The sequence below is a fragment of the Peromyscus californicus genome, unplaced genomic scaffold (genome assembly GCF_007827085.1).
Source record: "Peromyscus californicus insignis strain IS unplaced genomic scaffold, ASM782708v3 Scaffold_4__1_contigs__length_199733344, whole genome shotgun sequence".
Classification (NCBI taxonomy): Eukaryota; Metazoa; Chordata; class Mammalia; order Rodentia; family Cricetidae; genus Peromyscus; species Peromyscus californicus.
The window spans coordinates 96,246,305-96,260,890 of NW_026294562.1; the positions used below are offsets into that span (position 1 = coordinate 96,246,305).

Genomic DNA, 14,586 nt, shown 5'->3' on the forward strand with positions numbered 1-14,586 from the left:
ACACTCTTTCTGATGGTAACTTTCACTTTTACTTTATCTTTAAAAAAATCTCGGGGGGGGGGGGGGTTTAAAAAAAAATCTCTTTCTGAAAATCTGTCTCCATATAGTTACATATCTTTTCACAGAATTACATTCTCCACACAGCTACTACATACCTTCACACTTCTTTACACCACCACATCTCTCTTCACACAGTTACATTCTCCGTACAGCCATATACTTCTTCTACATAGCTATACATATTATCTACACAGCTCTCTTACCATACAGCCACATCTATTCCTTCATACACATCTCTCTACCCCCCCCCCTCATATAGCTACATCTCTTTCTCAGCATGTGCGCACGCACACCCACACCCCCACACAAACATACACACTTCAGCAGGCAAGCTCTGCACAAGTCAGACCCATTCTCATAACACATGGTAAGTCACACAGTTTTCTCAGGCTAGGTAGGTCACTTTGACCAGCCAGTGAGTAACACTTTTGGCCAGTCAGTAACACTTGGCTGTGCACATAGCCTGAGTGGTTAGCACTCCCAGAGAGTGATATGGAAATTCAAGACCTAAGCAACTAAACAATTAGTTGGCTGAACCTTGAGCTTTATATCATTGGGAATACATGCAGAAAGCCAACTACTGCAGGAAAGGTATGTCTTAATGTTGTCAGCCTGACTTTGGTTTAACAGACACTTGGGAACTTGGCCTTGAGCAAATCATCTCCAGGGATAACTTAGTCTATTTTGGATTTGCTCTAAAGTCTAAAATCAGCTAAATGTGTAAAAAGCTGTCTTTTGTAGCTGAGAATACTGTTGCTTTCCTATGTCAGTTAGGAAAAATATCCTAGTATTCTTTCTATTCATCAGATTTATACAGCTTAAGGAGAAATCATTTTCCTGACCATCCACAGCCATATGTGCCCAAAAGATTGATATGTAATCATGAGATTACATATACACATCATATGAGATTACATATTATAGTGCAGGTATTGGGGAGATACCAGAGCTGTTTTTCCACATGTGAAATTACAGACAGAAACAACAGTGTTCAAAGTCTATGGCCCTGTAAGTTTTGCTTGAACAGGGTTCCTCCATCAGAGGATTATTCTTCTGGTGGGTTGACACCTGAACTATCAATTGCCATCTGCTGTATACTCCCAAGGCCTCCAGCACAAGGGCCTGCAACAGGAGAGCTTATTTGGTTGAACTAGAGCCAAGTTGCTGGGTCATAGCCAATGTCCACAGCAGGAAAGAACAATTAGCAACTTGAAGCAATTTTGTGTTTACAGTCATTCAGCAAGCAAAGTTCTGTGTAAATAGGTCCCCTTGCCGCCCTTCTCACCCCAGAGCTGGGAGAGGAACTGGACACTCAAGCTGAGCAGCTCCGGGTGGGAATCAGCTGCAGCCTGGCTATAACCAACTCCCAACTTCCTAGAGTTTCCTTGGCTCTTCGATCCGTTTCCCAGCTCCGAGGCCTCCCCGGCTTCCCTAGCTCTCGGGCGCCTGCCGGTGAGGTGGCAAGAGCAGCTCAGCAGCCGCCCCCCTGAGCTGAGCACAGGTGGTGCGCAGGGTTCCTTCCAAGCCTACCCCAGACCACCCCGGCTCCGCCTCCGCGCAACACCTCCGCGGGGTTCCAGCATCAGGCCATGGTGCGCTGCTTTTGGAGACAACCTTGGGGCTCAATGGTCACCCCCTGCCCTCCTCCAGTCTTCATCGCTCTCCTGGCTCAGGCCCGTGGCGCGGCCCCAAGTCCCCATCCCAGGCCCCTCCGGTCGCGCCAGGCGGCGGCGCTTATCTGGGTCGCGGAGCGGGGTGTCTGGCACCGTCCTGCAGGTAGTAGATGAAATCTTGGCAGCTGTCGTGCTCCAGGGCCCTTCGGGCACAGAGCTCGGCCAGCAGCTGCAGACCAGGCCAGCGGCTGGTCACAGAGAGCGTCTCATGCCCCGGGCATGCCCCACACCCATGCCCCCCCGCCCCTCGTCCCCCGCATCCTCGGACCGCGCCAGGTAGGCGGGCTCAGGAGAAAGCCCTCCGCCCACTACTCGCGGCCGCCCAGGGCGGGGTCCCGGTCAGGATTGCGCGCTGAGGACAAGGGATCGCCTGCTGTCTCAAAGCAGACAAGCCAGCGGGGGGTGACGGGAACAGGGGCACTTGCCCGCCACAGGAGAGCCTGATTATGCTCAGGACCCCAAGCTGCGAGTGATAGTGCCCGGGCTCAGGCAATGGGAGCTGGTAGGCGTGCCAGAACCTCTTGGCACCCCATTCTTCCGCCCAGAGGCAAACCTAGCATGCCCACCCACCCCCACTCCCATCCCTGCCTCTGGAGGCTCGCATGGGTCCAATGCACGTTCTTGGGTGTATGAAGTGAAGGCTTGGAGATGGACCACACCTGCTGAGATCTCAGTACCTTCTTCGAACTTGGAAAGCAGGATCTAAGCAGAAACCTCGGGCCTAAGGACATCACGCGCCCAATTGCGAGGTTTCCAGCGAAGATTTGCCACAAAAGAATGGATGCCCAGCGTGGGTTGATTTGGAGAAGGTGGAGGTAATGATCAGAAATGAGAGCAGATGCATGACCCCCTGGGAAAGACGCTGAGGCTCACCTGGAGCTTCACAGGTCCTGATAGGTTTTTCTAAGCAACTGATTGAAAAGGCAAGGGTTGCCAAGCATTTCCCTAGCACAGGAGACAGAGGATCCAGAGTTTGTGGATGTTTGGAAAGACCTCAGTCACTTCTCATCTACCCATTCCCTTCAGTTTTTTAGGCACTAAGCCCAGGAATAACCACGAATTATTGACCTTGTTTGTGTACACAAGGCACTGTGCCACAGCCTTTTGTATAATTTCATTTAATTCTGTAGATAGCCTTGAACGTGTGTGTTGTGTGTGTGTGTGTGTGTGTGTGTGTGTGTGTGTGTGTGTGTGTGTTACCCATGTTATCCCTCTGAAAAAGCAGACTCAGAAAGGTGCTGCATGCCCAAAATCCTAATAAGGGACTAGTCTTTCTCCCTCTCCCTCCCTCAGGGACTGCTTCCCTCCACCCTCTTCCCTTCTCTCTCCCTCTCTTCCCTCCACCCTCACCCCTCTTACATATTTAGATAATCCTGATGTCAAACATCCTTCTAGGATAATTAGACTAGCAACCCTTAGCCATAAGGTTGCGCTGTCTCTAACAATGTCTCATAGAAAATCTTTTGCACACTAGAGATAATGTAGGATCCCAGAGAATATTTGCTCAATAGACAAAATCTGAAGTTCTGTGGTGAGTGGTGCCTAGGCTTTGTGGAGTTTATATTGGGAGTAATAGAGAAGAGACGGTTGTAGTTATAAAGAGCTGTGAAAAGCAGGTTAGAACCCTTCCTATTTTTTTCTTATTTTCTATATTTATTTTTTCTACTTTGTTTGTTTTGAGACAGGGTTTTTCCTGTGTAGCTTTGAAGCCTATCCTGGAACTCACTTTGTAGAGCAGGCTAAACTCCAACTCACAGAGATCCAACTGCCTCTGGCCTCCGGAGTGCTGGGATTAAAGGCCTGCATCACCACTGCCCAACTTAAAAAGTTTTTAAAAGAAAAAAAATAAGACTTTCTGTCTCAGTTCTACTGTCAGGCAACAGCAGAGAGGGAGAGGGAGAAAGACTAGGTCCCCTAATTAGGATTTTGGGCAAGCAGCACCTTTCTGAGTCTGCTTTTTCAGGGATAACATGGGTAAACACACACACACATACACAGCACACACAAACATGGTGTTGCTGCTGCACATGCTTCTGAAGATGAAGCTTAAGAACTTTTAGTTTGCATCGCTTAGAAAAAGCACCCTTTGGAAAAAGGGACTTGATGGCAGCTATGGCACCCTCTTGGTGATGACATTATAGCTGAGTTCTTAAGCATTTGTTACATACCGTGTACTTTACACGTTACTGCATTTCACCTACATTAGCTCTCCATTTTATATATGAGAAAAGAAGCACAGAAAGGTTTAGTAACTTCTTCAAGTAGCTTAGTCCTGACAGCCAAGATTCACATGGAAGTATGCCTGGCCCCAGAGCCTATATTTTCTTTTTGAGGTGTTGTTGTTTATTTTTGTTTTTATGTGAAAGAGTCTTTTGTGACTGAGGATGGCTTTGGACTTCTGATTCTTCCTCCCTTACTTCCTGGAATGCTGGTCTTACAAGAGTGAGCCACCACACCCAGATAGAACCTGTTTTGTATGCCACACTGTTGCATACAAAACTTTGTACATGGAGGTTCACCTCCAGGGTGAAAGTACCCAGTATCTTTACTCTTCCACTGAGATTTCCAAAGTCTCTTATCAACTTCTTCCTTGCCTACTACATGACTTCATTTGCTGAAAATCCTTTCTGAAATATGGTGCCTTAGCTGAATCCAGCAAGCTAGTGTCAGGCAGCATTTCTGGTGTCACCCAGCATGTGGTGCTGTGCTTTTGGGCTCAAGTTTCTACTTTGCTTCACAGATGGCAGTACCTAGGATGCAGCAGATAAAACACTTTGTGTCCCGTGCATCTTTCATGCTGCTCATTGATGACATCCTGCTACCCATCATGCAGACCCTGTGTAAAACCAGAGGTGATGCCGTGATGAGCTCTCAAAACCCAAATTCCATTCTGGAGGAGTAGTTGTGGGTGCCTAATGACAGAAGTTCCATCAATCATAATTTCTGCTGATTCAGTTCTTTGCTTTATACAAATGAGATCCAGAGCTATCTTCTAATGATTAGCACTGGCCTGAAGTACTCACAACCCTCCTCCTCATTCATTATCACACTTGCAGAAGAGATTTGCAATGTCTTGGAGCTCATGTTCCGTGACACCGGCTTTCTTATCTTGGTCGTTAGTCTCCTTTGAAAGCTGTTAGCTTCATCCTTTCCTGTTTGGGTGAATTTTTCTTGAGATGAAATGGAAGCAGTTGGGAACTTGGTAGCAACCACTGTGTCCATCTGAGTATTCTCATTAGCTATTCTTCCAAGGAATGGATTGTTCTACTATGTTCAAGATACTTATTCCTCCTTCCTCGATTGTGTGAGGTTCTTCTGGGTTTTAGGTTTTATAGCTACAATTTTGTAACTACCATTTCCTTCACTTTAAAGGAAGAAAAAGTCTTACTAGGTCTATCATTTAAAAGCCACACCACTGTAGAGAGAACCATGAGAGGCCTGAGGGCAAAGCACTGGGCCCCAGGCCTGGCACTCCTTTACTGTGTCTTCTCTGTGGTCACACAGGTTTGTATTTGTTCATTTGTTCATACTGAGGCCAAAGAGAGGGCAGAGGGTAGATTTCTGAACCTCATCTCCCTCCAACATCAGATAAAAATTATTTTTTGATATAGGATATAATGAGAAATCCATGGAGTCTGTTTAAAGGGTAAAGGATCTATTAGGGAAAATCTCACTGTACAGAACAGAATTGATACAGGTTCTCGAATGCTGTTCCAGCTGCCTGGATCAGTCCCACATCCAAGTCCCAAGATGGAGTGAAGAGAGTGATGCCTACGTGCATCCAAAGTCATAGGCAGGTGGAGCAGTTACCTGCTGCATCTCTAGGGGTGGTTCTTCAAGGTCATAGACAGAACAGCTACTCACTACAATAGGATCTCATCCAACCCAGGTTGTCCTCAAATTCATTATGCACCAGAAGATGACCTTGAATTTCTAATGGGCCTGACTTCTACAGCTGAGATTATACTCTTATAGTGTCTGATTTATGCTGTACTGGTAAACTAATGCAGGACATCCTGCATACTAGGTAAGAGCTCTATCACACTCCTACCTCCAGGTCCCAAATAAATATTTTTACTTTAAAAATAATTTTTTAAAATGTTTGTATGTATATGCTTGTGTTTTAGAACAGTGCTCATGTTGCCCAAGCTGGCCCCAAAGTTGCTATGTAGCCATAGCCCAGGATAATGTCCTGCCTCTATCTCCCAAGTTCTGGGATTATAAGCATGGTCTACCTTGTCTAGCTTTTCCTATCACATTTATTTATTTTTCTCAATACCAGTGTTTATTTTATAATTTATACTTATTTCTTTTATTTTTATTAAGAAATTTTTTATTCATTTTACATACCAACCATAGATTCCCCTCTCATCCTCCCTCCTACTCCCCCCAGCTTTCCCCCCTGCCCAGCTCATTCCCCATCTCCTCCTCTGAAAAGGTAAGGCCTCCCATGGAGAGTCAGCAAAACCTGGTACATTCAGTTGAGGCATGTCTAAGCCCCTCCCCCTGCATCAAGGCTGTGCAAGGTTTCCCACCATAGGTAATGGGCTCCAAAAAGCCAGTTCACGAACCAGGGATAGATCCTGATCCCACTGCCAGGGGGCTCCTTAAACAGACCTAGCTACACAACTCTCTCACTTATGCAGAGGACCTAGTCCAGACCCATGCAGTCTCCACAGCTGTGTGGAGGCCCAAATTACTCAGGGTCAGAGAATCTGAGCTTGCTTTACATAGCAGGGCTGCATAAGGGGATGATTTGACCACAGGCGTGGTTACCAGGTGTTTGGAAGAGTCTACACTTGGCTGTATGGTGTGCTTTGATCTAGCAAGGGGGAGGTCCTTTGACCCACCCCGTGGCATTGTTATAACAAGCCCTTTTGAATAAACAGAAGAGGCTGTTGTGTATTGACTCAGGTCCTCCTGAGGCTATCCTGTGTTTCCTCTCATTGACTAGGTCTCTCTTTCTACCTAATATTTTCTTATCCCTCTCTCCTCCTCATAGGAATTCTGGAAAAGGTGGGAGCTGGCCTTCCACACAGCTGTTGGTCAAAAGTTCATGAGTTTCCACTAGCTTGGTTTGGTTGTATCTGTAAATTTCCCCATCATGATCTTGATGCCCCTTATTCATAGAACCCTTCTTCCCTCTCTTTGACTGGTTTTCTGGTGCTTAGCTGTGGATCTCTGCATCTGTTTCCATAAGTTAGTTACTGGATGAAGGCTCTATGATGAAACTGAGAAGGTTCTATAAGGCAAAGGACATAGTAAAGAAGACAAAACGACAGCCTACAGAATGGGAAAAGATCTCCACCAACCCCACATCTGATGGAGGCTGATCTCCAAAATATATAAAGAACTCAAGAAACTAGACAGCAAAATACCAAACAATCCAATTTAAAAATGGGCTACAGATCTAAAAAGAGAATTCTCAACAGAAGAATCTCAAAAGGAAGGAAGACATTTAAGGAATTGCTCAACATCCTTAGTCATCAGGGAAATGCAAATCAAAATGACGCTGAGATACCATCTTACACCTGTCAGAATGGCTATATCAAAAAAACTGATGACAGCTAATAGTTGGAGAGCATGTGGAGAAAGAGGAACACTCCTCCACTGTTAGTGGGAGTACAAACTTTTATAGCCACTCTGGAAATCAGTATGGTGACTTCTCAGAAAATTGAGAATCAATCTACTTCAAGACATAAGGATACCACTCTTGGGCATATACCCAAGAGATGCTCAATCATACCACATGGACACTTGCTCAGCTATGTTCATAGCAGCATTATTTGTAATAGCCAGAACATGGAAAGAACCTAGATGCCCCTCTACCGAAGAATGGATAAAGAAAATGTGGTACATTTACACAATGGAGTATTACACAGCCTCATAAAAAGAGTTTGGCAATTTTCCTTCTGTTTCTATTGTTTGGAACAATTTGAAGAGTATTTGTATTAGTGCTTCTTAGACATTCTGGTAGAATTCTGTGCTTAAACCATCTGGCCCTGGGCTTTTCTTGGTTGGGAGACTTTTGATGACTGCTTCTATTTTCTTAGGGTTTACATGTCTATTTAAATTTTTAACCTGATCTTGATTTAATTTTGATATGTGGTACCTATCCAGAAAATTGTCCATTTCTTTTACATTTTCCAATTTTGTGGAGTACAGGTTTTCAAAGTATGACCTAATGATTCTCTGGATTTCCTCAGTGTCTGTTATTATGTCCCTCTTTTCATTTCTGATTTTGTTAATTTGGATATTCTCTCTGCTTTTTGGTCAGTTTAGATAAGGGTTTGTCTATCTTGTTGATTTTCTCAAAGAACCAACTCTTTGTTTCATTGATTCTTTATATTGTTCTCTTTTTTTCTATTTTATTGATTTCAGTCCTCAGTTTGATTATTTCCTGTTGTCTACTCCTCCTGGGTGTGTTTGCTTCTTTTTATTCTAGAGCTCCCAGGTGTGCTGTTAAGTCACTAGTGTGAGATTTCTCCAACTTCTTAGTGCTATGAACTTCCCTCCTGGCACTGCTTTCGTGGTGTCCCATAAGTTTGGGTATGTTTTCCATTCATTTTCGTTGAATTCTAGAAAGTCTTTAATTTCTTTCTTTATTTCTTCCTTAACCCAGTGATAATTCAGTTGAGCATTGTTCATTTTTCATGAGTTTGTAGGCTTTCTGTAATTTGTGTTGTTGTTGAATTCTAACTTTAAGCCATGGTGGTCTGATAAGATACAGAGGGTTATTCCATTTTTTTTTTAATCTGTTGAGACTTGTTTTGTTACTGAGTATGTGGTCAGTCTTGGAGAAGGTTCCATGAGGTGCTCAGAAGAATGTTTATTCTTTTGTGTTTGGGTGAAATGTTCTATAGGTGTTCGTTAGGTTCATTTGAGTCATAACATCTATTAATTCCCTTATTTCTCTGTTAAGTTTCTGTCTGGCAGACCTGTTCAGTGGTGAGAGTGTGGTATTGAAACCTCTCACTACTAATATATGATGTGTGATTTAAGCTTTATTAATGTTTCTTTTACAAATGTAGATGCCCTTATATTTGGGGCATAAATGTTCAGAATTGTGACTTCATCTTGATGGATTTTCCTGTAATGAATATGAAATGTCCTTCTTTATTTCTTTTGATTAATTTTAGTTTGAAGTCTATTTTGTTAGATATTAAGATAGTTATACCAGCTTGTTTCTTAGGTCTGTTTGATTGGAAAATGTTTTTCCAACCCTTTACTCCGAGGCAATGTCTTTGAGGTTGAGGTTGTAGTTTTTTTTTCTTTCTTTCTTTTCTTCTTCTTTTTTTTTTTTTTTTTGAGACAGGGTTTCTCTGTGTAGCTTTGCGCCTTCCCTAGAACTCGCTTTGGAGACCAGGCTGGCCTCGAACTCACAGAGATCCACCTGCCTCTGCCTCCCGAGGAGGTGTGCAGAGAAGTATGGATTCTGTTTTTGTATCCATTCTGTTAACCTGTGTTTTTTTTATAGGCAAATTGAGTCCATTGATATTAAGAGATATTAATGGCCAGTGATGTTAATTCTTGTTATTTGTGGTGGTGGTAGTGTGTGTGTGTGTGTGTGTGTGTGTGTGTGTGTGTGTGTGTGTGTGTGTGTGTGGTGGTGGTATTGTATTCCCCAAAATATTGTGCACTCTACTAAACTTATCTGGGGTCAGAGACAGAACAACCACAATATTAAATATAGAGGTTAGGCAATGGTAGCACATGCCTTTAATCCTAGCATTCCAGAGGCAGAAATTCATCTGTTCAAGGATACAGCCAAGCATGGTGACTCACGCCTTTAATCCCAGGGAGTGATGGTAGAAAGCAGAAAGGTATATAAGGCGTGAGGGCTAGAAACTAGCAGCATTTGGCTGGTTAAGCATTTGGCCTGGTTAAGCATTTGGCTGATTAAACTTCAGGCTTTCAAGTGGCAGTTCAGCTGAGAGCCATTGGAATGAGGACACAGAAGCTTCCAGTCTGAGGAAACAGGACCAGCTGAGGAACTGGTGAGGTGAGGTAGCTGTGGCTTGTTCTGTGTCTCTGATCTTCCAGTGTTCACCCCAATAACTGGCCTCAGGTTTGATTTTATTAATAAAAACTTTTTAAGATTCATGCACGTGTGTGTGTGTGTGTGTGTGTGTGTGTGTGTGTGTGTGTGTATGTGTATGTGTGTTTCCCTCCTTTGGGATTTGCTAGTGTGCAGTTATCTATTGCCTGTGTTTTGGTGGCTGCAGCTAAATTCCTTGGGTTGGAGTTTTCCTTCTAGTAGTTTCTGTAGAGCTGGATTGGTGGACATGTAATGTTTAAATCTAGTTTTGTCATGGGATATCTTTTTTCTCCATCTATGGTGATTGAACGCTTTGCTGGGTATAGTAATCTGGACTGGCATCAGTGGTCTCTTAGTATCTGCAGAACTAACGGGGACTATGGAGGTCCAGCCCCTCAATAGTCCCCTCCCAGGGTCTGAGAAGAATCTACAACCAGCTGATAATTTAATCTTTGATAATATGAAGTGAATCTACATACACAAAACTCGTTAGTCAATACACTTTATTCTTCTGAGTCAGTTCTCTCTCTACACAGCTTCTATTCTGCTTTCATGACTAGTTCCTTTCTTGCTTGGTTTGTCTCTGTCTTATCTGTTGTCCCCTCTAAGTACTATCTTAATTCTCTCATCTTATTTCTGCCTCATCTAGGTCCTTCTCATCTTGTTCTTACCCATCTAGTACTTTCCTGTCTGGCTCTTCCTCATCTTCCATCCTGACCTCCAGTTCTCTAGTTAAAAATCCTCTCCAGCCAAAATCCTCAATATCCTCACTTCATTCTCCTTATCCCTCCATTCCCCATCTCTGAGATGTTCAGTTATAAACCCAAGCCATAGAGATCCTTTGGCAGAGCAAGGTCACCAGGCTTGAATTCTTACGGGGTCATAAAGGTAGGTAAGAATTTTCCTCAGACAGTGTCCATCAGGCTTTCTTTTATAACCCAAATGAGTGCTAATGATCAGTTAGTCAAGAAGGGAACTTATGTGCTCAATCTACATTCCTAGAAGTGGTTAGGTAAGAAGTTAGGAGTCTATTAGTAAGGCTGTAAGAAAGGAGGGTCTCACCCTAAATAGCACAAGTAATAAAGCTATCCTCCTGACTCAGGAGACAGGTGGTGTTTTGTTTGGCCTTGGATGCTTGATAGGTATTTTAGATAAATACACTGTTAGAAGTTCTTGGAAGCATGCATAGCATTACAAGAAAAACACTGTAAGAAACAGCTAATATATATACAAAAGCTAAAATATCATCAAGACTTCTTTAGCCATGGCTTGACCTTTGGAGAAGTCCTTGACTTTTCCAAGTAGTAGCTTCTGTGATAGTAGCGGAATTCCATTACATTTTCCTGCGGCTTGCAGCACAGAACGTCTGTCCAGGACCTTCTGGCTTTCAGAGTTTCTATTGAGAAGTCAGGTGTAATTCTCATAGGTCTGCCTTTATTTGTTACTTGACGTTTTCCTTTGCTGCTCTTAATATTCTTTCTTTATTCTGTATGCTTAGTGTTTTGACTATTATGTAGCAAAGGGACTATTTTTGTGGTCCAGTCTATTTGCTGTTCTGTATGCTTCTTATACCTTCACAGGTGTGTCTTTCTTTAAGTTGGGAAAGTTTTCTTCTATGATTTTGTTGAATATATTTTCTGTGTCTTTGAGCTGGAATTCTCCTTCTATCCCTATTATTCTTAGGTTTGGTCTTTTAATGGTGTCTCAGATATTCTGGATGTTTTTTGTTAAAAATTTGCTGGAGTTAACATTTTCTTTGACCAATAAATCTGTTTCCTCTATTGTATCCTCAATGCCTGAGATTTTCTCTTCCATTTCTTATATTCTGTTGGTTATGCTTGCCTCTGTAGTTCTTGTTCATTTGCTTAGATTTTCCTTTTCTTGAATTCCCTCAGTCTGTGTTTTCTTATTGCCTCTGTTTCAATTTTCAAGTCTTGAACTGGTTCTTTCACCTGTTTGGTATTTTTTTCTTGGCTTTCTTTAAGGGATTTTTTGATTTCCTCCATTATTTTTTGTTTGTCTTTTCCTCCATTTCTTTAAGGGAATTTTTCATTTCCTCTTTTAGGGCCTCTAGCATCTTCATAAAGTTGTTTTTAAGGTCGTTTGTGGGGCGTTTACCCAACCACCCCCACAGTTCCCCAGAGTTTTCTTGAGTGCGAGCAGCAGGAAATATTAGATAGAAGGATTTATTGCGGAGAATCTTGTGGAGATAAACAGATAGAAAATAAAGGATAGCCTCAAGAGTGCCTGGAACCTATTCCAACGGCCCCCGACTGTCTCTGCCGCAGGGTTTTTATAGAGACGCCAAGGGGTGGAGCAAAAGACCTCCTCCCCCAGCACAGCCAAGTGCAGACCATCTCAGACACCTGCACTCAGGCCCGTGGTCCTAATCATCCTCTATGCGGACCTGCTGGGTAAAGCCACGAGGAACCCGAGAATGGGCTCGCACAGGTCCCCTTTCTTAATATGTAAAAAATAACTATTAATGGCTTACAGCAATCTCCATAGCTGTTACACCTCCCAATATGGGAGTAGAGGATGATAAAGATGGCATTTCTCTTTTGAATTAGGTCCAAGGTGACTACAGCAGTCTTAGCTGCCTCAAGCCCTTTCTAAACCAAAAACTCTTAAGGCGACTACAAACTTAAAGAATCCCTTAGCTTCATCATTACCATTAACAGGTTAATATAAATATTGCTATACATAGTCACAATTCTCTCAATCTTACAACTCAAAGCAAACTCTTAACAGAACCATTTGAATTAGCATATATGGTGCTATATATAGTTAACAATATATATCTATATATAGCTTACAACTTTAACTCAATCATTTGAATTTTCTTGCTAACAGAACATAGGAAAAACTTCAATGTATTCACATCAAACTTAAATATTTCCTTAACTCCACAAAACCAGGGTGCATTAATATCAATAGGTTTCTGCAAACATAATTCAATCTCATAACTCCTTTTCTTTATAATTTTTTAAACAAAATCTCAAACCTAGTTAGAGGAACCCAAACTTATACAATTCCTACAGACCCATATTGAAAAGCACTATTTTTAATCTAACCATGAACACTTTGAAAACTTTTAGCAAAACATCCAAAAGCAGTTTCTTAATAAAACTCTTTACACACTTTAAAAGTAGTCTCTTAGTATACCCCATTTGCATTTCTTACTAACAAAAACATGACATTAATCCACTCAAACAACTTTTGAAATTAGACTAAGGAATATTAACTCTCCCCCTTTTCTTTATAATTTAAGCAAAATCTCAAGCCTGGTTAGAAAACCCAAACTTTTCCATTTAGGTACAGTAGTATTCTAAACCGCACCGTTTTTGATGTTAGCTCAGGTTTTTCTGTGTTGCGTTGATTTTCCACGGATCTCAGCTGCGGATGCCTTGTGCTGGTTCTGGCGTCCGCCATTCTTAGCTTCTTATCGGCTTCTGGAACTTTTGAAAACCGCTCAGACTGCCTGCTTTGCAGTCTTCTAGGACAATAACTTCTAGATCTCAGGTTTTTTCATCATATACATTAAGCATAGACTCACACTTAACATTTGCACTTTTTCACAAACTCACATATAACATTTTTTGCCTTGCAAAGCATTTAGACTCACATTCAACATTTACACTTTTTTACAAACTCACATATAACGTATTAATATCTACTTATTTATATTCCTTAATGAAACTATAGAACTACTTTTAGCAAATATATTTCTTATTACTTCTTATGTATTTATGTTCATTCCATCTTATTTTGTATTTAAACTTACATTTACAACTAGCATCTTTACTTCTTACAAGCTTATTACTACATGTCTTAGGACTACCTTAGATTCTTCTTGCAAGCTTATATTCTTAAAGGAACTCTATAGATCTATTTTACAAACTTATATAGGGCTACCATTAGCATATATTTAACTTAGCAAACACCTAAAGATTTCTTAACAGAGATCTAACAAGAGAATTTTTATAAACTCATATCTTATTTTCATCTTTTTCTATTTCTTACTCTTTATTATCACTATCTCTATTAGAAAGATTCTCTTAACTAGACAGGAAGTACGTACATCATTTCTAAAGTTTAGAGTTTATAGTCAGCTTTGTTATAAAGCACTGGGATTTAGTGAGTGTTGTTATAGAGTTGTGATACTTGTTGCTAGGGGACTGTAACATCTTCAGGACGAAGCCACACTTCAAAGTTGCCAGTTCTCTCAGCCGTTCTGGACCGGCAGAGATGCACTGTCAGCGGTAAACGGTTTTTAACTAGAGGCTGTCCCTTCACCCAAATTCATAATAGTTCCCCTAAGTGCTTCAGTTCAGACAAATGTTTCTATTACAGCAGTACTTTTGGTTTGTTCTATGGAAAAACTTCACTTCACACTGAGGGTGAAATTACCGTATTTAGCTGCTGTAAAGCTCTTCACCAAATACTGCACAGCTATTAGGTGATAGAAAGTATTTTTCTAAAGGAGCTAATAAAGCCAAAAGTGGCACAGCTACGAACTCTGTTTCCTCACTGTTTGCATTAACCAGTGACAAAACCTCAGAAATACTAATCGAGCCACTTTCATTCTGGTTCCTTTATAGGAACATCATTGGAGCTGACCCTTCCTTAGTTCCACGCTCCTTACCAGACGCTCCGGTAACCACCGAGCTTCATTCTCCTCTTGTGAAAATACACAAACATGTCCTTGACCCCATATTAACACAGGATCGGGACCCTTCCATAATCCCAAGCAGGGATCTTTCCATTTCGCATTACCCTCAGCTAAAGGACCAGGAAGATTGGAATGAGCTCTAA

General features: G+C 41.9%; 1 long non-coding RNA gene across 1 annotated transcript in view; it reads left to right on the forward strand.

Annotated features, from left to right (window-relative positions):
* LOC128094530 (uncharacterized) overlaps positions 1 to 14,586 on the forward strand; it is a 26,182-nt gene continuing 11,596 nt past the window's right edge. The window contains exon 1 of the long non-coding RNA XR_008213003.1: positions 1 to 2,548. This is a non-coding gene — a long non-coding RNA (uncharacterized LOC128094530). The remainder of the gene's footprint in view (positions 2,549 to 14,586) is intronic.